At 49.0% G+C, this 23,688-nt stretch overlaps 1 long non-coding RNA gene across 1 annotated transcript; it reads right to left on the bottom strand.

Moving 5' to 3' along the window:
• Nucleotides 1-507: 507 nt before the first annotated feature.
• Nucleotides 508-4,529, bottom strand: LOC149367344 (uncharacterized). The gene is made up of 4 exons (XR_016284741.1): nt 4,211-4,529; nt 3,754-3,822; nt 3,175-3,239; nt 508-643 (listed from the first exon to the last, which is right to left on the bottom strand). It is a non-coding gene; the product is annotated as an uncharacterized LOC149367344 (long non-coding RNA).
• Nucleotides 4,530-23,688: the final 19,159 nt, after the last annotated feature.

Below are 23,688 nucleotides of genomic sequence, written 5' to 3'. Positions count from 1 at the left end.
GGCACGACACGAGCGCAGAAAGAAGGCACAACACTGCGCTCGTGTCGTGCCTTCTACCTTGTGTCCGTGTTTTTTTGCGCAGTTGAAAGTATGAATCCTTTCCTACTCAGAAAGCCTGAGACCGTGTCAGAATTCCTTCCCAATCAACCAGTGTACATTCACTGGACGTCCGAGGTATGTCCTTTACTGGATATACGGATATCCGTGGGAGATCCGCCGACGTCCAACGGCTCTCGCACGGACCTCCGACGGAGGTACAAATATAATTATTTAGACTGCCGACAGATATCCATCTCGGATATCCGCCGGCGGATCTTTTGAGGATATTTGCAGGTAATGCATTCTTCACCATTATGAGGCAAGCCAGAACTACAACCACCAATCAGTGCACCTCCCAGGGCCACTGGGCTTATTAAAAGCCCGCAGAGTGTCTGAAATCGGACATACACCTTGCTGTATGTAATCTGCATGAATCTGTAAAGCAATCGACCAAAATGGCAAAGCATATCAGTCGGGATGATTTTATTATGACATAAATGCCGTCTTCAGTCTTCATGAGGAATTCATCAAGCCGGCCATACACAGCAGCAGGAAGGATACTGTACAGACCATGATGAATTTGTAGACAAGCCGGGGACGTCTTCTGCAGAAAACAGTAAACATTAAGTTCAGAATATGTCATTAAAGCAAGCGAATTTGACAGACACCATTCAGTTGTATGCAGTAAGTCCACCGTGCCAAGTAAATTAGTCATCTGCCGCTCCGAAAGCATGTTTACATCTTGAACAACTAGTAAGTTGTAAGCAACAGAGGTGAGAATATTTCTTGCAATACAAAATATTTTGCTTTTCCAAAAAAAACTGCAAAAACAAATGCCCGACTACAAAGCTTTGTACCAGTTCATGAAAAATGCGTGTACATTGCAAGCTTGAAGGAATTGGTGAGCGCTATAAAAACACGGAAAAGGGATAAACACACAGGACAACTGTTTAATCTCAGAAGAAACATGACTAAATACACACATTTGACTTCATATCATACACACAAGAGGGAGGAACACACGCGCTGACAAGAATGAAGGAAAAACAGGTAAAAACTATGCGAGCTTACAACAGCCGAAGATTACTATTCTTGAGGTAGGTTAATTCTGTTCCCCCTAACATCACTGAAGGGGAGCTGACGCATTGCTTATCTGGAGCAACGTGCATTGCAAAATTTTCGATAATTTCTCGTTCCCGTCAGTTTCTAGCCCTACCTATTACTTTGGTGTTCTTTAGCAAGGGTATGCATTTACAGTGTGCGAAATGAGGTGCCAGATTCCCGGACTTTGCAAGTTGTTCACTTGATCTTTCGTGTTCCCGGAGCCTCTTGTTAAGGCATCTTCTCGTTTGCCCTGCGTAAGTTTGTTGGCAGCTGAGGGGAATGGTGTAAATGACGTTTTCGTCACACTTTACATAGGTGTTTTCGTGTTTGGTGTTGCACCCAGGTTTCTTTTTGTGGTCTTCATTCTCGTTGACCTTTTTACACATTCCAATGAGCTTATTGGGAGCTGAAGAAACCACCTGGACTCCGTACTTGTTAGCTGTCCTCCTTATTCTGTGGGAGATATTGTGAACATACGGCATCACGGCAGGGCGTCCCTCGTAGCTCGTTCTCTTAGTTTTGTGGGACCCAGTAACTTCTCTTAGTAAGCTTTCAGCAGTACAGCAAAGTAACTGCTACGGGTAACCGCTCTCCTTCAATCGGGAGACCTGTTGGTCTACGCTGTGAATTATCAGTCATTCCAGAATTGTAAAGCGAGCTGTAGCTACGTCTTGCCTGAAACCAGCTATAAGAAAATCTTGCCCCCACTCGATAATTCAGAGCGTAGACCAACAGGTCTCCCAATTGAAGGAGAGCGGTTATCCGGAGCAGTTACTTTGCGGCATTGCTGAAAGCTTACTAAGAGAAGTTACTGGGTCCCACAAAACTAAGAAAATGAGCTACGAGGGACGCCCTGCCGTGATGCCGTAGGTTCACAATATCTCCCACAGAATAAGGAGGACAGCTAACAAGTACGGAGTCCAGGTGGTTTCTTCAGCTCCCAATAAGCTCATTGGAATGTGTAAAAAGGTCAACGAGAATGAAGACCACAAAAAGAAACCTGGGTGCAACACCAAACACGAAAACACCTATGTAAAGTGTGACGAAAACGTCATTTACAGCATTCCCCTCAGCTGCCAACAAACTTACGCAGGGCAAACGGGAAGATGCCTTAACAAGAGGCTCCGGGAACACGAAAGATCAAGTGAACAACTTGCAAAGTCCGGGAATCTGGCACCTCATTTCGCACACTATAAATGCATACCCTTGCTAAAAAACACCAAAGTAATAGGTAGGGCTAGAAACAGACGGGAACAAGAAATTATCGAAGCTTTTGCAATGCACATTGCTCCAGATAAGCAATGCGTCAGCTCCCCTTCAGTGATGTTAGGGGGAACAGAATTAACCTCCCTCAAGAACAGTAATCTTCGGCTGTTGTAAGCGCGCGTAGTTTTTACCTGTTTTTCCTTCATTCTTGTCGTCAAATGTGTGTATATAGTCATGTTTCTTCTGAGATTAAACAGTAGTTAGAAAGCGCTTCGTCCTGTGCGTTTGTCCCTTTTCAGTGTTTCTATAGCGCTCACCAATTCCTTCAAGTATGTATTTCCAACTCGCCCCAGTAGTAGCTCTTTTGTCTTTTACATTGCAAGACACCACAGCTACTCCCACAGGCAGTCACTTCCACACTGATGGTCAAAAAAATTCAAGTGCAAGAGTAGGGATCCTTACCACATCGTTGCAAGCTAGCTAATGACTTAGGTTGGGCACAAGGTACACTCATAGAGAAAAGTTTGCTGGATGTCGATTTTCCGAAAATATTTATTTTTGCATTGCCTCGCCAGGCAGTCAGCTGAAATTTGTTCAATAAGATCGAGTATCCATGTCCCCTCCTGGTTCTAGGCTTTTGATTAAATTGCTCTGGCTAACAGCACAGAGAAAATGTTTCACAAAGAACTCTCATACCACAAATTTTTATCCATTATTGTACAAGTACACTGCAGTATAGCTAGATACCCTCCGCTGCACAGAGCAAACAGAAGGAAAGTATCCATTATGTGACAGGGTCAAACTTGCACTGTAGTTCAAACTTACCTGAAGGTTGCTGCTGTAAGCTGCAGGTACTATATAGCTGCTAGCTTAGGTCAGTCACATCCACACTGTATGGACAAGAAAATAAAGTATGAGAGAGCACCTTATACTGCACGTTGTCAATGATGCAGCAAAACACAATCTCTGTCGAAACTACAATGCCCACAGGGTTCACTGATGAATCACGCATCAGGGCACTGACAGCATATTTGATGATCCACAGCTGCACAGGAGTAAGGAAGAGAGGTCTGGTCACAATCCAGGAACATGTGGCTCTAGGGGTGCCATATATGGTCCTGCTATCTGGCTCAGCATTGAGCCCTGTGGGCATAACATGTTTGGCAAAGTTATACCAAAGCACTGCAAGAGCTCATTGCACTCAGTGATTGGGAAGTAAGTGAAAAATGTGACTGAAGCTCGCAAATTTAACACAACAGTTAAGCTTTCCTAAACAATGCTACTGCACAGTGCAAAGTATTGTGTAGTGAGTGGATGGTTGGAGACTTCCATTTGGCAAGCCTAATAAATAAATTAATAAGCTGTGGAAGTATGCACAACTTTTATATGACATTTTCAACCTACCTGTGCTTTCCACGGCTTGGCATAATTAATGTAGGCACCAATACACTCGGTAGCCGGGCCACATCCACACTGCAAAGGCAACAGAAAAGTAAGAAAAACTAAGTCGCGAAGCACTGAAAAACTAACACCGTCCTGGCACTATGCTTTTCGTGCATTCTGTTTCATCGTAATTATGAACCTACGCGCAATTGCCTGAAGATTCACACCATGCAACTACACACCGTCTCCATCCATGGCAGAATTCTGCAGGGGTGGCAACGAATCACCTCCTTTGATGAGAAACGTAGGTCAACTTTTTTTCACAAACACGAGAAACACGTTTGCGGCAGCTAATGCATAGTGCTTGCAACTTCCACTCCGTGGCAAACAAGTAGCGCAACAGAGTACAACTGCGTTAATGCGGTTTAGTCATCCCACAGCAACACCCTGAAAGTAATTTTCAAGCACAGTTACTTACCTCGCAAGTGTTAACACCATGGCCGCTTCTTTCATCCAAAGCAACAAAGCATGTCTCGGCAAGGGGTCAGGCGACACCGGAGCTTTTTCACGAGAGCCTCAGAATCAAACGAACGTCTTTTCGAGCGCGTAGATGACACAACACATTTGTAGCACAGCCAAGCAACCACAGAGCGAACAAACCGCACATTGCAGCAAAAGTAAAGGTCGAAAGGAGCACCACGCGACGAAAACCAACGAGACCATCGCGCCACAAATATTGGCTTGGCTGATAGATTGGATTGGGTTGACTTTTAGGCTTACCGCTCTGCCGCGGCCCCTGGTAGGACAACATGAACTGGTGGGCGAGTTGGTCTGACATCAGTGTCAGTTCAGCGCTGTGTTTGTCCTCTTCTTCCGTTGGCCTTGTGCCGTTGCGCTGCTTCACTAGAAAATATCCCTGGTAGGAGTTTATTAGGGTTTGTTTTCATGGAAGGCAGCATGCATGGCTACATGCCTCGGTTATAGTGCCTAGAAAATATTCTAGGCACTATACCTCGGTTACCTCGAAGGAGTGCTGCAAAAGGGCGTTAATTATGAGCACTGGCGCCAGAAAGCCAAGCGATTCGTTTAATTCTGGTTCTTTAACATCAACACCATAGTTGAGTGATCTTAATCAATCTGAATATTAAACTAGTTGGTGGTAGAAATGTGATTGTGTGAATTTTGGCATTGGCAAAATAGAATTTGTTTTAAAATGTTCGTCTGAGGGAAAACAAATTATATATGTCATGTAAGCTCACATCCTAAGAGGGATGTTTACGGATACTCCTCGGACATCCGCCGGCGGATGTCCGCCAGCCATCCAAAAACGAACGTCCCTCGTACATACACAGAATCTCCAATGCGTATATCCGAATATGGACATACGTAGGCATGCCCTATGGACATCCCAGCCTGGCACTGGAGATTCGGACCTTACTCGGATATACCACGGATATCCGTGGTTGACTGGGTTCAAAACGAGTGTCCTGCCCACGTTGGCGCGTTTTCGGTGGATGTCAAGGGCTTGTACTACTCCCTGCCGCAAAGCGCGGTGATCGCAGAAATCAGCAGTTGCATCAACCGTCACGGAGTTAAAGTTCCAGAACTAAAGTGGTATGAACGTTAGCATGTTTCTAGAAATGCTCCGCTTTTATTTACAGTCCACGTTTGCTAAAGCTGACGATGGTTTTTTCATCCAAAAACAAGGTGTTTGTATTGGATCCAGCCTCGCTCCCGTTCTCAGCGATCTGTTCTTAGCTTCGTGCGATAGACAACTTCAAGCCAAGCTTGACGGCACCGTTGTTAAGGTTATGCGTTATGTAGATGACTTTTTAGTATTTTATCTCAGAGGTGACGCCCAACAAACTGTTGCTCAGATTTTTGAAGTGTTCAGTACTGAACGTAACAACCTACCATTGACCACAGAGCTACCTACTAACAACAAACTAAGGTTTTTAGATCTGGAACTTGTGCTATCGTGTGACCATGTCTGTTGGATGTACTCCCCGCGATCCCAGAAGAGCCTGCTCCCCTTCCGGTCGGCCCACTCTAAGATAGTTAAGCGCGGTATAGCGAAAACATGCATGAAAGCCGCTCTAGATCATGTGCGCATAAAACCCAAGCCAGCTTTGACGCGCAGGATACTAGGCTTACCGCTGCAGGCTACCCGACGAAGGTATTGTCTAGCACTGCTGAGCCGATATTAAAAGAATGCAGAATGCAGAAGGAGACACGCAAACTGGACAATAGGCACATAACATGTATTCCGTATGTTCACCAAGTGTCGCACAACCTGAAAAAGATTGTGAACAAAGCCGGCGTGAAGCTCCTTTTTTCTGCCAGGAACAAGCTGGGAGGCCTGTGCAGAGAGTGAATCAGGAAAGTGGTAAGAAGGCTTGTCAGAAGAAACACAGAAACAAATTAGTCAACTGTTGCTGTGGCGTGATTTACAAGGTCCCACTGTCATGCGGTCGATTTTACATCGGGGAGACCGGACGGTGCGTCAATGATCGGCTACGCGAACACGCGAAAGACATAGAAAACAAGTCACGCCGAAATAACATGGTCATTCATTTCGCAGATTGCGACGAATGTAAGGCCTTTTTGGACCAAAACACTATCATCGCCAAGTATAGAGATCATACCTAACGCCTGATATCGGAGGCCTTTCACATTCACGCATTAATTAGGCAACTCATGTGTAAGCCAACCATCGGTAGCTCTATTCACACAGTAGATCGCTTTTCTTAATCAGTGATGATATCCCGAATGTATGCCATGTCATGTTTGCACCGTATTTTTCTTCCCTTCTATGCTTTATATTGCCCCCCTCTTTAGCAATAAACCATTTGGTTGTCAGTTCAGCGCATGTGTCTGTCTCATCTTCTTTCGTCCCGTCCGTCAGCGCTGTTTTGCCGTACCATTCAACATGAACCAACCAGCCCGACTCAGCCATCTCTTTGACTTCAACCCAGCGTTGGTCAGTTCAGCAAAACCCATTTCCTTAGCCAGATCATTGACTTTATGGAGCAAATTTCCATTACCACTTGAGGGATGGATTTCTAGGTTCTGGCTTCTGCTGTACTGTTCCAAGCTGTTCACTTGTTGCCGCAAGATATGCACTTCCTGTTTAGTATGGTCCCTCTCAATTGTGTCCACTCTTTTCTTTAATTACAGTGACTGATTTCAAACACTATTTTTATTGTGTACAAGCATTCGAGCCAAGTGCCCGTCAGCTTGGTTTCGATGTTTACAGAGAACCAACGCCTGGGCCCCTGTACAAAATTAGAGGAGTGCCTTGACCCGCGCTGTCTTTAGGTATTCAATTGAAATGACCAAAGGAATGAAAATAGAGATGCCACACTTTAAAGCAAGGGGACATTTTGAAATGCTTTGCTGTCAACATACAGGCATGTCATGCTATCGCTGGTTAAAAGGAACGACGTCAAAGGAGGTTCCCACTGAAAGAAAGATGAGAAAAATGAAATGCGCCCGTGTGGCGGGAGTATAATGCTCTCGCATTAAAAACTGTTCTGATCCGTGCTGCACCCGAACTACCAGACTGCAGTGATGCATGCGTAGTGCGCCGTTTTTTGTAGCAATGCATAGATATCGAGCGTTGTCAGTACAGAAACCTTTATGAATTTGTCTCGTCTCGTATCGTCGCCCAGGACGCCTTCCGCGTGAGCTAAACTTTAAGCAAAACCTCATTCAGTGTGTTCTCTCTTCTCTGGCCAAGTCTCCAAGGGCGTGGAGAAGGCTCGGATAGATTACATGCTGGAAACGCTACTGCACGAAATGAACGTCGCTTCTCAGATCTCGGCGTCTCTTCACCGCGACAGATGCCCCGGCCCGCTGTCGCTTCTTCGTGGCGTTTGTGGCGCCGGGCGAAAGTGCGCCTCTTCGGACTACTCCTTCCTCCTCCGTTCCTATTCACGTCGCCAACTCCGCTCAACCGTAGAGCCTAGGCCATACATTTAGTGTCTATGCCTACTGGCTCCGTTTCTAGTCTTTTCGTTTTGCTTTTCTGCCATGATGCAGTCGCTTCGCACCGCTCAGGGTAGAGCGCTAATTCTTGCAAGAATAAATTCGACCGCTACGGCTGGGATCGAACCCACGTATTTCGGGCCAGCAGCCGAGCGCCATAACCACTGAGCCACAGCGGCGGATGAAACGAAGGTTTTTTTGACGAGAACCTCAGACGGGGATAGCACGTAGCCTCAACTTTCAACTGATACTCATCACTGCAAGGAGACAATTATACGGATAAAAATTAAGCAACTTACAAGAAGCACAGCCTTACGCCGTCCAGCATGGAATTCCCTTGTCCAAAAGTGAACGCAAGCATAACTCAAAACAACACGCAACTTATGCGCGCACTGTCATCGCTGTACCAGCAAAACCTGTGAACCATTGTTCAGTGAATGCACAGCAGGGATAGCGGCACTCAGGGGATCATATACAGGCACATTTGGTGCGCCAGAAACGAGTGGAGCTAGTCCACAAGTGCATGCAGCATCGGTACGCTTTTGTCTTCCCGCTTCCGGGCAGTGAAAGAATTCAGTTGAAAGTTGTCTCATGTCTTCGCGAATTTGCGCTATGACTTAACCTTCACCAATATAGATGGTACTGACCGCGCTCTTGAAATGGGTCTCTTCGAAACCATGCCACGCCACGAACACACTCGTGCAGCCGACCTCGCAGGGCGAGCCACAGGCGCACGCGCTCGTAGCAGTGAAGTTCCTGGGTGCGAGGGTGTGCGTTCCTTTTATTGCGAAAGCAGTACTACGCTCATGAACGGCCTTTCGCGCAGCGGTGGCCGGTAGCCCCGCGTGACATTTAGAATGACCTCTGACGTCATGCCATGCCTAGTGACGTTATACTCGGGTGAGAGATGGGCTACCAAGTCGAGTCGTCGCGCAGCGTCGGCCGTTAGCCACGCGTGACCTGTACACGCGGCGCACTGCGTTCTTTCTGTTGGAGGCGCTGCGCTTTTGCTTTCGCAACCTACTAGGCTTAACCAAAGCTAAGCCCCCGCCAATTTTTTCTCCGCCCCTCACTCGTTGGCATCAGATTATCACAAAAGGTGTCCGACTATGGTGTTGGCCAACAAGTTGGTGTAGAGGACCTAAGGGGAACATGCCATCGTGCGCTACGACTCAGGACACTCGAAGCTGATCGAGAGATCAGTCGCATTGGACTCCATTGTTGCAGGCCACCGAAAAGTCTTGGGAGCACATGGTGCAAAAATACCTCGGCGCTCAAGTTGTCAGGCTCAAGGAAAGCGGTTATCCGGGCGTTCTAATGACTTCAGTCGCCGAAATGGTGCTACGAACAACCGGCAGCAAGAACTCGAAAAAGGAAGAACCTTGTGCGAAAAAGGTGTAGCCAGTTGTTCTTACGTGCATTCAGAAAGTGTCACATGGACTTCACGGCATCCCTGCTGTCTTTTCTGCTGCGAAAAAAACACGCCGGTCTTTGCGAAAAAGACCACCGAAGAAAGCATCCCACAGCCACGAGATAAGATTCGTCGAGCGCGACAAATAAGTGGTGTACAACGTGCCCCTTTGACGTTCAAATGCAGTAGGACGCAGTACTGCATCTTGCAAGCTGCATCAACACTAGACTGAGGGAACCAGATAACGCTCTCCGGCAACTTGGCTACGCACTGTCACCACTGCACAGAATGGGAACGTCACCATTACGACATCACCATCACCCTAAAACGAAAGCCGAGAGAGAAATCATTGAAGCATTCGATAGTAGGACCGCAGGAATAGAAACTGCATCAGTGTTACGTCAGTAGCCCGCGAAATGGAACTGTTGGGGCACGGTGTAAGAAAACATTCTTACACCGTGGGTTGGGGCCATTCGCCAGATTCCAGGTAGAAGGGTGAAAGTTTTCCTTGGGGTGCTTTCGTTCTGTCAAGTTCAACTCTTCCCTCTCATTTTGATTGTGCATAAAATCGCCATATCCTATGCAATGAGGTCAGTACGCGCTTCGTCTGCCTGCCCGTCCTGTGGATATTCCGTCTTGTCTGCAAGATTTTTACTACGACGCCGCAACTCTCCCCCTATCTTCTTGCTCTGTTATTCAGTGTAGTCATGCAGCGGAGCAGGCAACCTAAATGCAACTTTAGATGAACAGCTGTTTGCGAGCGGATCCCTGAGGCTAAACTACACTACCGTTGCATCCCAAATGGTGATCACGGAGTCCTTTCACAAGTTTGAATAAACTGGCGAAAAAAAAAAGGGGTAAATTCGATTATCTCAGCAACGAACGCGTCTTTTAATGCCGACCGGGAAAAGGTCGCAAAAGCCAGAAAGAGCCATAGCTATGAAGAAAATAGGTTGGCGGAGTTGTTTTTCGCTTACTGCATGGAATCGGGAAAAGGAACTTGTGTAAGTCACCTCTCAGTTTTGCTTTCCAAACAGGAAATGCAACTCTTGGATCAGTATTAACAAATGTTATCCAATCAGCTGTGATAAAATCTTTTTTTGATGCTTGTTGGCATGATTGCAAAATTGCTGCTGAACTGCGTTTTTTGGTGATTTCTGTTATGACATGTGAAGCTTATATATGTGTGCTCATCGCAATAAAAACTTCATTTGCGCACCAGAGTTTGTGTCGTCCCTGTGTTGTTCCAAGTCATTTTCAAAAGCGCAATTATGTGTGACCATGTTGTTTTTCGTGACACTCCCGCTGATATGGCTGGCGTGTTTCAACATGGCCCATTGCAAGAAAGCTGCTGCAGCACTGAGACAGCAGCGGAGATAGCGCGCGGCTGCTGCCAGCAACAGGTGGAGGCAGAGCAAGGCAAAGCAGGAATGCGCTGTGTCTGAGGGATCGACATGTCCCGCCAACATTCCACTCCAGAAAACATGCTGTTACGTGACGGGAAGCCGACGAAAACAAAGCTACATGACAGATGCATGATTTAATGGCGGCGGGCCTAGCGCGAGCACTCCGAGCCGCGCCATTGCCCACTTTGTCGCCTTCTAGTTTGTGACAATATTCAGAAACTTCATGCGGCTGGCAGGGGTTTCCTACTTCCAGCACGTGAGATGGGATTTTAAAATGTAAAGCATAGTGACGTTATCAAAATTAACCTAGTTCTTTCTCCTGTTACGGTACACTTTTGAAATGAACGAAAACCAAAATATTTTTGCAAAATACTTTGGCAGAAAACCATAGTAATGTTCAGTGGTTTAGCACGGCAACAGAAGTTTGCAATTGGTAGCGAGGAGCTGGAAGTGGTAAGGAAATAGGTCCACTTAGGGCATGTAGTGGCTGCTGATCTGGATCATGAGAGGGAAATAACTAGAAGAATAAGAATGGGGTGGAGCGCATATGGCAGGTTCTCTCAGATCATGAATGGTAGCTTACCAATATCCCTCAAGAGAAAAGTATACAACAGCTGTACCTTACCGGTACTCACCTATGGGGCAGAAACGTGGAGGCTTACGAAATGGGTTAAGCTTAAGTTAAGGACAACGCAGCGAGGTATGGAAAGAAAAATGGTACAGGTGTAACATTAAGAGATCGGAAGCGGGCGGAGTGGGTGAGAGAACAAATGAGAATTAATGACATCCTAGTCGAAATCAAGAGGAAGAAGTGGGCTTGGGCAGGGCGTGTAATGTGAAGGCATGATAACCGCTGGTCCCTAAGGGTAACGGTGTGGATTCCAAGAGAAGGCAAACGTAGCAGGGAGCGGCAGAAAGTTTGATGGGCGGATGAGATTATGAAGTTTGCGGGGATACGCTGGCCGCAAATGGCAAAGGACAGGGTTAACTGGAAAGACATGGTATAGGCCTTTGTCCTGCAGTGGGCGTGGTTCAGACTGATGATGATGATGAAGAAGAAAAATTGCCATGCAAATGCTGAAAAATCTCGGTGAAATCTTGTAGCTGAGGAGAAAATGCCCTTTGCGAGCGCAAAGCTCGCTCTTTCAGAAACTAAAATTCCAACTTTGATCGCACAATCGCCATCCAAAAGTGTCGGATAGACTAAAGCGCCGTTTCCTTCCTATCCCTATATATTTATTTATTTTATTTATATATACATAATGCTAATACCATCTGGGATTGTTGCAGGAAGGCATTGCAAGCCTAATTAGAACAACCGAAAAGAATACATCATTTTGTAAGCAAAACAAGCGATAAACAACAAATAGCAAGGGTAAATAAAGAGAACCGCAAGAAGTAACTAATCTAGTACAACAAACCTCGAATATAACTAAAAAATTACTTGACATTGCGCAACAATAAGTTACATCTCTTAAAGAACAACAACAGTAAAGACATGAAGTTTCATAAAACACTATATAATAAAACTCAATACAATAAGATACAAAGGCGGTGTAAAGACGCATAGTTGAAGTACACAGTTAAAACACGATTAACTGCACATTAACAACAGCGCAAGGAACAAAAACTTGAAGAATCATTTGCTAATTTTATAGTATGCTCTCAACTGCAGGGGTAAACAATTTTAATGGCAAGCTGTTAGTAATTGAATGATGTGAACGGTCAACATTATGTACAGCGCGAAAAACGAAGACAGGGGAAGAAACACGCAAACAAACAAGCGCTGACTATCAACTGAAATTTTATTACGAAAGACTCGTGCTGCACATTGCATGAAACACAACAAAAACAACAGAAACAGCAAACCAAACCACACGTGTGCATTAGCCTCATTGCACTGCAGCAGTACTCTCAAGATAGTTCAGTTCTACCTGGTGTAACGCTACCGAAGGTTTTGCAACGCACGGGATGCGCGATGTGGCGATCAGATACGCCTCCACTATTTCCCGGTACTTCTGATTCCTGTGCCTGAAGACCACGTCAGCACACCCCAAATCAGGAGTACACACGCTATCATTTTCTTTACTGCAGCCACAGCAATGTAGAACGAGATTTGATGAAGCGACGGATGTCCCCAGCGACCTCTCGTGCTCTCAGGCGGACGTTGAGACACCTTCCGGTCTGCCCATAATAAATTTTCCTACACGATACGTGTATTTTGTACACAACGCCGGTGTTGCACGGCGCGTATCTGTTGCCGTGTCTGACAGCGCACGCTCCTGCAATGGGCCTCGACTCGTCCATTCTTTTCCTGACTACGGCACAAATCTTGACAACCTTATTCTCAGCAGAAAAAACCACCTGTACGCCGAACCTGCCTGCTACTTTTTTGAGACGATGGGAGACACCATGCAGATATGTAATTGGAGCAATATTTTTGTGACCGGCACTTTCCTGGGCTTTTTGGCAACCCCCTTTCATTTTCACCAAGAGCCTCTCCGCCAGACGCGCGAGGCTGTGTACCGGAAAGCCAGCCTCTTTGAGCCTTGAAACCTGTGCGTAGAAGCTGTCCTGTATCAAGTGTGGGCAGGACTTATTCAATGATGACCCAAGGCATGACATTGCTCTGCCATCTTTAACAAGCCTCGAGTGACCAGACTCGTGGCTCAGAAGGGGTTTCTGAGATCGTGGGGCATATTTCCAACACATCTGATCTTCGGTAACGAACAGATTAATGTCCAGAAACTGGATATGCCGTCTATCTGGCAACTAAAAGGCAAATTTCAAGCCTTGTCCCTTTTACGGGATGTAAACGGTTCCATTCTGTATTTGCTGACGGGAAAAATGAGTGTTTAAAGCAGTCAATATGGGAACAATACTTGTTAAGTACATGGGAATGTTTATGACACGGTTGTCTTGCTTCAGAGAGTGAAATATATTTTTCAGTGTCTAGTTTTAAGTGGCGATGAATTAGTTGGTACATCAGTTTAAGCCGCGAGAATTTAAGACGAGTGTTCAGTGTTGGTATTCCTTCTTATTTCATTATTTTAGTTGGTGGATCGGTGACTTCCTGTTGGTTAAATATAAATCTATCGGCCTCCTTTTGGACTGTGTCGAGCTTAGTTATGTTTCTATAAGTGTAACGAAACCAAATAATATTGGCGCATGCACGCACGCACACACATCCTTTTTATTGCCTAAGAAATTTTTTTCTTCGCATCATGTCTTCATTACGCTGCCTCTCATGAGATGCTTGAAATTATGGCCTCGGCCTGCCCATTCGCTGCGACATGCGCGAATAACACAGCGGACAGAGACGGGACAGATATGCTAGACATCAGCTGAAGTTTAATGCACAATCAAGCTATTGTCTCACCAGCCCAGCTTTATTGTTTAATCGACCTGTCCATCTACGTAGCTAAAAACACATTCTCTTTTCCGTTGAATTCTTTCCCAGATCCCCAGATCGGCGGGGCGAGCCACCGATGAATTCGCGATGCGATGCGCAGCTCTGATAGGGAGCACATTTTCACCGCTTCCTCTTTGTTTTCAAGAGCCATACGAACGCCGCGTGCCTGATTAAGTAATGCCACCGCAAGTGTCGAGAGACGAGCGACAAGGTTCTACAACGAGATTCGTCGTCATCCTAATCGGCAGCCCGATTACGCCCACAGCAGGACGAAAGCCTCTGTCATATCTCTCCAATTAACCGTGTCCCATCTTATCCCCGCAAATCACTTCAATGAATATGAATACATCAATTAGAGAGGCGTATGACAGGCACATGTCTCAGTGAGAGAAACGGTTCTCAGACGCTTGACACGCGACGAAAGATTGGCCGGCTGCATATGCTATGTAACATAACCAACAATACTAGAACAATACATTTTGACATTTGCATGCGGTTGAAGAAAGGCAGACAGGCTAGATGGAAACACTATGCCTCAGACTAAAACTAATGAACAAAGTTTTTCCATCTCTCCGCGCGCAGATTACCATCGTGATAGGTGCGCCCGTAGGGCTTGAGCCCCTGCGAGCTAAAGCCGACATATGGCGCCCCATAGCGGCTGTTCGGAGTAGTAATGGTCATTGAGATCGGCTAGCGTATGCCTTTTCCGCCAAAAGGGGAGGAAGCGAAAACCACATGTGGTGGAGGAGAGAGAGACAGGTTGGTGGGCGGGGAAAGAAAAAAATTACCGACGATTACGTTACTTCCTAATGCGAAATTTGAGCGCAGCAAATAAGCTGTTTCACCTTTTCGATAGATTGAGGCAAAGAAATCGAGCAACACATGTATGCGCTATCACAGAGTTTTTTTTTTATTTTTCACACGTATTCCTTTAACAAAGATTCCACTAACAGTTCTTGACAGTCATGAAGGAAGCTTTGTGGTCGGAGAAATAGACTGATGTATGTTCGACTTGGTACACCAATGCTTGATTCTCAAAGACGAGATCTATACAAGTGCCTCGCGAGGTTGTCACAGCCGTTGGACGCGTTACGAGCGAGAGGAACGGGATGTTCTCCCGCATAAGTGTTAGGAAATTGCTGTTTGTCTTTATGTCAACATTAAAGTCCCCCACTACTAACATCGGTGTGGATCGATGGACGGTTAATGCGAGTTGCAGGAAGTGCACGACGTCTTTCGTGAGTGCGGTAGGGGCGAAGTAGGCAGCTACTACCAGCAAGCCGTTGGGCAACTTTGCGGCGCACAGTTCGCCAACTTCATGTGACGTGCCAAACATTTCGACTGGTATTGCAGAGAGACCTGTGCGCAAGTAGATAGCGACTCCCGCCGCTCTGTTGTGGTCTCTGCGAGCACCACAGCAGTATAGGAAATCTATGATTTCGAGAGGCTCTTCGGGATCCATCCAGGTTTCAGCAAAGCAAAGTACAGAGGAATGACGCAGAATGTGATCGTGGTGTACGTCCTTGGCATGTGCGGCAAGGAAGCGTACGTTAAGAATGTGGTTGTGAATGATGAATCAAGTGCTGCCAGCGAATGACGCGTCCATTGGCTGTCTGCGTGTGTTACTGATGTGTGGTTAACATGTTAAGCTTCGCCTGTAAGAGTGGAACGCGACAGCGTCTTGCAACGCTGCCAGGGAGTCCACAGAACGCCATCGCCAATTCGGCTGTACGCCTTGCTGGACGGTAAATTTATTTTTTGAGGAAAGGAAATGTATCTCTCTCGCATATCTGGGTGGACACCTGCACCTCGCCGTAAGGGAAAGGGGGAAGATGGGAGTGAACGAAGACGCCGTATTAGCTAGACGCGCCTTTGTTCATTCCAAACCATTCAGCTGGCATTACGGAGTGGCTAGCGTGCTCGTATCGCACTCCGGAGACCCTGGTTCGATTCCCCAACTCGACCAATTTCGTTCTCGGTTTTATTGATTTATGCGGTCTAACTAGAAACGTTAATTAGGCTATTTCATATTTATATTATTGTATTTCTATCCATCGTGTTCTGTCATTAACCTGCCAATTGTTGGAACTCTCTAGGATGTTCGACACGACGTATATGAAACGAGCAACGTCTTACTGAGTGGGGAAGTGCGTGGTGGTGGAGGGAACGCGGCTTCGTACTTATCTGTTTTTTTCAGCAGCGTCTCCTTCCGCGGACGCTGTTGTCGCTGCGGCGCGCGTCTTTCTTTTCTTGTCTTCTGACCTCTTCATTCTCCTGTATATTAATTAGGCTAATTGATTAATTAAGCAATTAACTAAACTCAGTCCAACTTAGCTGCAGCATCACTATACGATCCCTTTGATTGGTTGCATGGTTACTAGCCAAAGTACAATTGGCCCCATTTGAAATTCGCGCACTGTGACGTCACGAGCATTTCGACCAATTGGAAAGCGAGACATTGGGGGCGGAGCTGGTTACGAGGCCGACGCCGATGCCGACGACGACGCGAAACCCAGGAACGGACGCCAAAGAGCTGCGCTCTAAAACAATAGCTTGGGACGAATCTGGAGGTAGTTTTCACGCGACGTCACGGGCGCCATATTTTGGTGCAGCAGACGATAGGGCCTTGGGGAGCGGCCTAGTCAGCGCTAGCTAGCACTAGCGACAACGCCGTCTCACGACAAGGGCCATACTACGCTGCACTGCCATAAAAAGTAACCGGCTAGCGATAGGCGGACAAGCAAAAAATTCAGGGGGCACTTTGGCTCTCTAAAGTGCTGCGTTTGGGTGTGTTTTTAAAATTTTTTACATTTTATTTTCTATTTTATTTTTGTTCAATTTCTTATTTTTCATTTCTTTACTTTTCTTTTCTTATTATATTGCCACGCGCCTAACGCGCCGCGCGGCCTCCGCGCTGAGTCGAAGACGACAACGAAGCGGCGGTGGGCTCTCGAGGCGCGCTTGTTCTGTTCGGTGTCCTGGAACCTGGCGTTGTAATTAAAAGAAGGCTCCCAGTCTTGGCTTCTTCCTGACGCCTATCTCCACGGCCCCTGTGGTCGTGACACTGGTGGAGGTGCGGCCGATGCTCCCTACTCCTGAGGACGACTCGACACGCCCGCCTCTTGTGACCACCCCTGTCCATCGTGCCAGCCGGAGGATCCGAGGCTTGTCCCCCGAGGCCCTCCCTTTTGTCGATGAGCCCTCGACTACCCCTACACTCATGACGACGCCAATACCCGCCCTGCCTCCGACTGTCCCTGCAGCCAGCCCCACCTATCTCACTCTTCAGACCCCACGAACGCCTAAGCCCTTTCACGGTGACCTTTTTGAAGATGCCGAAGATTGGTTGGCGCACTACGAACGGGTTGCGACCTTCAACTGCTGGGACGCCGCTACAAAGCTGCGTAACGTGTACTTTAGCCTTGAGGACTCTGCACGCACGTGGTTCGAAAACCATGAGGCTACTTTCTCGATGTGGCAGGACTTTCGACGTCAGCTCCTGAGTACGTACGCCATCAGCGACCGCCGGGAGAGCGCGGAGCGCACCCTGTCCTCTAGAATTCAGCTCCCCAATGAGGGTGTTGCCATGTACGTCGAGGATGTGACGCGTCTTTGTCATCGCGCCGATCCGGCAATGCCTGAAGAAAAAAAGCTGAGGCACCTCATGCGCGGCGTGAAAGACCAGCTCTTTTCCGGCCTCGTGCGGAACCCGCCCAATACCGTCGCGGAGTTTCTGTACGAGGCCGTCCACATGGAGAAATTGCTGCAGCAGAGATCCCAACAGCACGCCCGGCAACTGCGTCCGTCGTCGACACTGTCAACGTTGGACCGATTCGACCATGATCCTAGGACGAATCCGGACTCCCTTCGTGAACTCATCCGTTCAGTGGTCCGCGAGGAGCTGCAGCACCTTCAAGGAACCTTTGCCCCTCGCGTCGATTCCGTCACCAGCGTCATCCGCGAGGAAGTCCGGCAGGCCCTCAGAGCACCAGACGCTGCAGTTGTGCCGGCGCCGCAACCGACTCCATACGATCCCGCGCCGTACCCGACTCCGGTCCAGCCAGTCACGTACGCGGACGTCGTGCGCCGCGCGGCCCCATCTCCTGGGCCTTTGCCTTACACCGCACCATTGGTCGCGGTGCAGTCTGCTCAGCCTACTCCTTACTGGGCGGATCGGCGCCAGGCACCGCGGAAGACTGACCTCTGGCGCACCCCGGATCAACGACCGCTCTGCTATCACTGTGGTGAGGCCGGCCATCTCTACCGGCGGTGCCCCTATCGCGAAATGGGAGTACGCGGATTTTCTATCGACAGCCCCCGTCCACGGCCTGGAGAGCACCCTCAAGACATCGCCGAGTATGTCACCCGCCAGCGTAGTTCGCCGTCTCCTCCGCGCCGCGAGTCGCGATCGCCTTCTCCACGCCGGTCTTCCCCCTCTGGGCTCCGTTTCGCCTCAGGACAACGCGGTTCCTCGAGCCCTCGTCGGGAAAACTAGCTCCGGCGGTCTTTGGAGGCGAGGCCGCCGAACGCCGATCCGCCGCAAAGCTTCCACCGCCGCAGCAACTGAACAGCCCCGACGTCGGATGCCGCAACGCTGCGCAGTTTTCCCCGACGCGCCTTTCGACTAGCCGCGATGCCCTAACCCCAATCGCCGACCCGCTTCCGCCGCCGCACCGACCCAATCGCCCCGACGCCGAACGCCGCATCGCCGAAGAGTTTCCCTCTACCTGCCGCTTGAATCGCCCCGACGACGCAACCCCAGTCGCCGACCAGTTTCCGCCGCCGCACCGACTGAGTCATCCACAACAGGCATCGACGGGCCGCGCTGAAGGAAGGGTCTCTTTGGATATCCCTGTTCTCGTCGACACAAAGGAGGTTAGCGCGTTGGTCGATACGGGCGCAGATTACTCTATCCTTAGCGGACGGATTGCGACGGCCCTGAAAAAAGTGACGACACCCTGGGACGGCCCCGACATACGTACGGCCGGCGGACATCTTGTCGCACCTCTCGGCATGTGTGCGGCCCGGGTTACGGTCCGAGGCTGCACATTCGTTGCCACTTTTCTCGTTCTGCGCGAATGTTCTCGCGATGTCATCCTTGGCATCGACTTTCTTCGCGAGCACGGTGCTATCATAGACCTCCCGAATCGCTTGGTGACATTTTCTACCGCAATGGCCACAGACGAACCTGCGCACCAGGGTTCTCGATCCGCCCTGCGAGTTGCCGACGATACCGTTACGGTGCCACCACGTGCCAGCATTCTCGCAAGAGTTACCTGTGACGAGCCACATAGGGGACTGCGGGTTGTCGAGCCTAATGTCTCCCTCGTACTCATTAAGGGAGTTGCGGCGGCACGGGGCCTTGAATCCCTTCATGACGGTTGTACAGAGGTCCTTGTCACCAACTTCTGCAATGAGCATCGACATCTGTTTCGTGGCACAGCCATCGCTTACGTCGACTATATTCAGGACGTGGCCGAATGCTTTGCTTGCGAGGAGGGCACACCTGGAGCTGACACCGAAGAGGTCACCAACGTAGACATCAATCCAGGCCTTCCACCCGCTGAAAAGAGGCAACTCCAGGACCTCTTGCGGGAGTTTGGTGCGTGTTTCACGTCGTCGTCTAAAGTGCGACAAACGTCCATAGTTAAACACCGCATTATCACGCATGAAGGAGCACGACCCATCCATCAGCAGCCCTATCGTGTGTCCCCTCGTGAGCGAGATGCTATCCAAACACAGGTAGAAGAGATGCTCACAGACGGCGTCATCCAACCGTCAAGCAGTCCGTGGTCGTCTCCTGTCGTGCTCGTGAAAAAGAAGGACGGGACACTACGATTCTGTGTCGACTACAGGAAGCTGAACAGTGTGACCAAGAAAGACGTGTATCCGCTCCCGCGTATCGACGACTCCCTCGACCGACTTCGTCAAGCCAAGTACTTCTCTTCGGTCGACCTCAGAAGTGGTTATTGGCAGATAGAAGTTGATGAGAGGGACCGTGAGAAAACCGCCTTCATCACACCGGACGGGCTGTATGAATTTCGCGTCCTCCCATTCGGGCTCTGCTATGCTCCTGCCACTTTCCAAAGAATGATGGACACCGTTCTAACAGGTTTGAAGTGGCAGACCTGCCTTGTTTATCTTGATGGTGTCATCATTTTTTCCGCAACGTTCACGGAACATCTGCACCGTCTCAGGACTGTCTTCGAAGCCGTTCGATCCGCCAACCTCTCCCTCAAACCAGAAAAATGCCACTTTGGGTTCACCGAATTGAAGTTCCTCGGGCACGTCATTAGTGCTGACGGAATCCGAGCTGACCCAGAGAAGCTTGCTGCCGTTGCTGCCTTTCCGGTCCCCGTCCACAAAAAAGCAGTCCGACGCTTTCTGGGCCTGTGCTCCTATTATCGCCGCTTCATTAGAAATTTCGCCCAGCTCGCCAGCCCTCTGACGCTCCTAACCCGTGATGACGCGTCATTTTCCTGGGGCAACGAACAGCAGGCTACCTTCGACGAGTTACGACGCCAACTCCAATCACCGGCCATCTTGGCACATTTCGACGAAGATGTCGACACAGAGGTGCACACGGATGCGAGCAACGTCGGCCTTGGCGCTGTTCTAGTTCAGCGGCAAAGCGGTGTCGAAAAAGTAATTGCCTACGCCAGCCGCGCACTGTCGCGCGCTGAGTTGAACAACTCTACCACGGAAAAAGAATGTTTAGCGGTAGTCTGGGCCGCCGCTAAGTTCCGCCCATACCTGTATGGCAGACCGTTTTGTATCGTCACCGACCACCACTCGCTGTGCTGGCTGAAAAATTTAAAGGACCCTTGCGGCCGCCTCGCACGTTGGGCATTACGCCTGCAGGAATTCGATTTCACCGTCACCTACAAGTCAGGCCGGAAACACACCGACGCTGACAGCTTGTCCCGCGCTCCCGTCGAACCTCCCCCACAAGACACCACCGACGATGATAGCTTCCTTGGAGCGGTCAGCACGTCTGAGCTCGTTTCCAGACAGCGTGCCGACGCCGAGCTGCGTCTGCTCATCGATCATCTCGAAGGTGGGTGCCCTGAAATACCACGATACCTCGCTCGTGGACTGTCGTCGTTCTGCCTGCGGAGAGGAGTGCTTTATAAAAAGAACTCTGCCTCAAATCCGACAACTTACCTGCTCGTCATACCGTCTGATCTACGGGATGAAGTCCTCCTTGCCTGCCATGATGAACCGACTTCCGGCCACCTTGGAGTTACACGGACCTTATCCCGAATCCGGAAGAAATATTACTGGCCCAACCTAACTTCAAGTGTCAAGCATTATGTCCGGACATGCCGGCAATGCCAGCGGCGGAAAAAACCCGCGCTCAAGCCTCCTGGACTGCTTCAGTGCATCGAGCCGCCCCAAGTACCATTCGACAAAGTTGGCATGGACCTTCTGGGGCCATTTACTCTCTCGTCGACCGGCCACAAATGGATCGTAGTCGCCACAGACTACTTGACCCGCTACGCTGAAACAAAGGCCCTGGCGCGAGGTACTGCCGCCGAAGTTGCCCACTTCTTTATGCACGACATCGTGCTTAGACACGGCGCCCCATCGGCCATCATTACTGACCGAGGCAAGGCGTTTACAGCCCGACTCCTACGTGACATCTTAGCGCTTAGCCATACTGCTCATCGACCAACAACAGCGTATCATCCCCAAACCAATGGTCTAACGGAACGGCTCAACAAAACATTGGCGGACATGATCTCGATGTACGTCGACGTTGAACACAAAACCTGGGATGAGGTCTTGCCTTACGTCACCTTCGCATATAATACCGCGACGCAGGAAACCACCCAGTTCACCCCGTTCCGTCTCGTGTATGGCAGAGAGGTACGCATGATGCTAGACGCCATGCTGCCGTACGGCGACGCAGAGCTCCCCCCTGAAGCAGGCCACTTCGTGGAAGAAGCAGAGCAGGCCCGTCAGCTGGCCCGCTTGCACATCAAGGATCAGCAATCCGCCGATGCCCGACACTATAACCTTCGGCACAGGGACGTGCACTACGAGCCGGGCGATCACGTGTGGGTGTGGACACCCGTGCGCCGCAAGGGATTGTGCGAAAAGCTTTTAAATAGGTATTTTGGCCCGTACAGAGTCCTGCGCCGCCTGAACAGCGTCAACTATGAAGTTGTTCCCCATGGAACTGTGATCGCCGGCCCTCAGCGTCACCGGCCGGAAATCGTGCATGTAGTGCGCTTAAAGCCGTACTTTGCGCGTGATTGAGCGCTGTGTTCACGCTTCGTTTTGTACCTTTCTTCCCTTACCCCACGTGTGAACTTGACTCTCCCCGCCTTCATCTAGCGCCCATTGTATAGTTCACCTCACCCCTATTTTTCTTCTTTTTTTGCTCCTCCTCCTCTCTCTGTACATATCCCATTCCACATCGAGACGTTTGCTTTCGCGGGGGGGAATAATGCCACGCGCCTAACGCGCCGCGCGGCCTCCGCGCTGAGTCGAAGACGACGACGAAGCGGCGGTGGGCTCTCGAGGGGCGCTTGTTCTGTTCGGTGTCCTGGAACCTGGCGCTGTAATTAAAAGAAGGCTCCCAGTCTTGGCTTCTTCCTGACGCCTATCTCCACGGCCCCTGTGGTCGTGACAATATCTTTATTTATTTTATTTTATCTATGAAACCCATGCATTCACTACATGTGCCTTTATTCATGCCCAAACCCTGAGCCTTCGTGGCGGAGTCTTAGGCTCAGGGTTTGGGCATGAATAAAGGCGCATCTAGTGAATGCATGGGTCTCAAATTCCCAAACCCTGAGCCTTCGTGGCGGAGTCGTTTCGCCCAGAATTCATTTTAGCCGAATGTTGCTGCAGGTAACGGACATTTACAGAGAATTGGACTGGAATTGGATTGGTTTCCTTTCCTGATGCGCTGATATCCTACCCTTTTAGTTCTGTCTGTTATCCTGATGTTGCCGCCTTTTCTCACGTGTTGGGTTCGGAGCGATAATGCCATGAGTGTCATGCCTGAGCTGTATGCTTAAATATGCCCCCTTTCAAATTCAAATTCAAATTCTTTATTTCTGCCTTGTAAAGATACAGACAGCGGAGGCGCAGAAAAAGCTGTGAGAGACAGCTTGACTAAGCCGCAGCCCCCTTTCGCTTGGCAGCAGCTTGACAGCAAGGCTTTTAATACAAAAGGCAGTTGCAAAACGTGATAACAAGTATACAATAATGAGCAGGTACAAGAGAAAGCGAAAGAACATTATACAATACTGACACAATATTCACATTGGGTAGACTCAGCTAATGGCAGCAAAGAAAAAAAAAAGAGAAAGAAAAAAAAACACACAAAACAAAAATTCTACATGCTAGCATACAAAGCACGCAAAGACCTGTTTGACGAACTGAAAAGGTCAAAATTATTATATATATACGCGTTTAGCAGGGACGGAAGAGTGAACTGTAATAATAATAATAAACCGTGTAATAATAAACAGTTGGTAGTGTGCGCATGTGGTGTTCTGTCGTAGGCTACAACAACAACTTTCTTGTTAGTGTCCTCGTTGCGCCGCCGTTCATTTCATCATGCACCAACTCGCCCCTCAGGCCATTCTTCTGTAGTTTGTCACCCTCCCGGCATCCACATTGGATTTTTGTGCTCACCACTGCACTGCTGTCCAAGTGTCTCGCCCATTCAGGGGCATTGGCTGCTGCGGAAGGCACCGTTGGAAACCTCGCCGGCGGTCGTTCCC

Source organism: Amblyomma mixtum, chromosome 1 (genome assembly GCF_055824585.1).
Source record: "Amblyomma mixtum isolate Tamu chromosome 1, ASM5582458v1, whole genome shotgun sequence".
NCBI lineage: Eukaryota > Metazoa > Arthropoda > Arachnida > Ixodida > Ixodidae > Amblyomma > Amblyomma mixtum.
This window is presented reverse-complemented; position numbering and strand designations above follow the sequence as displayed.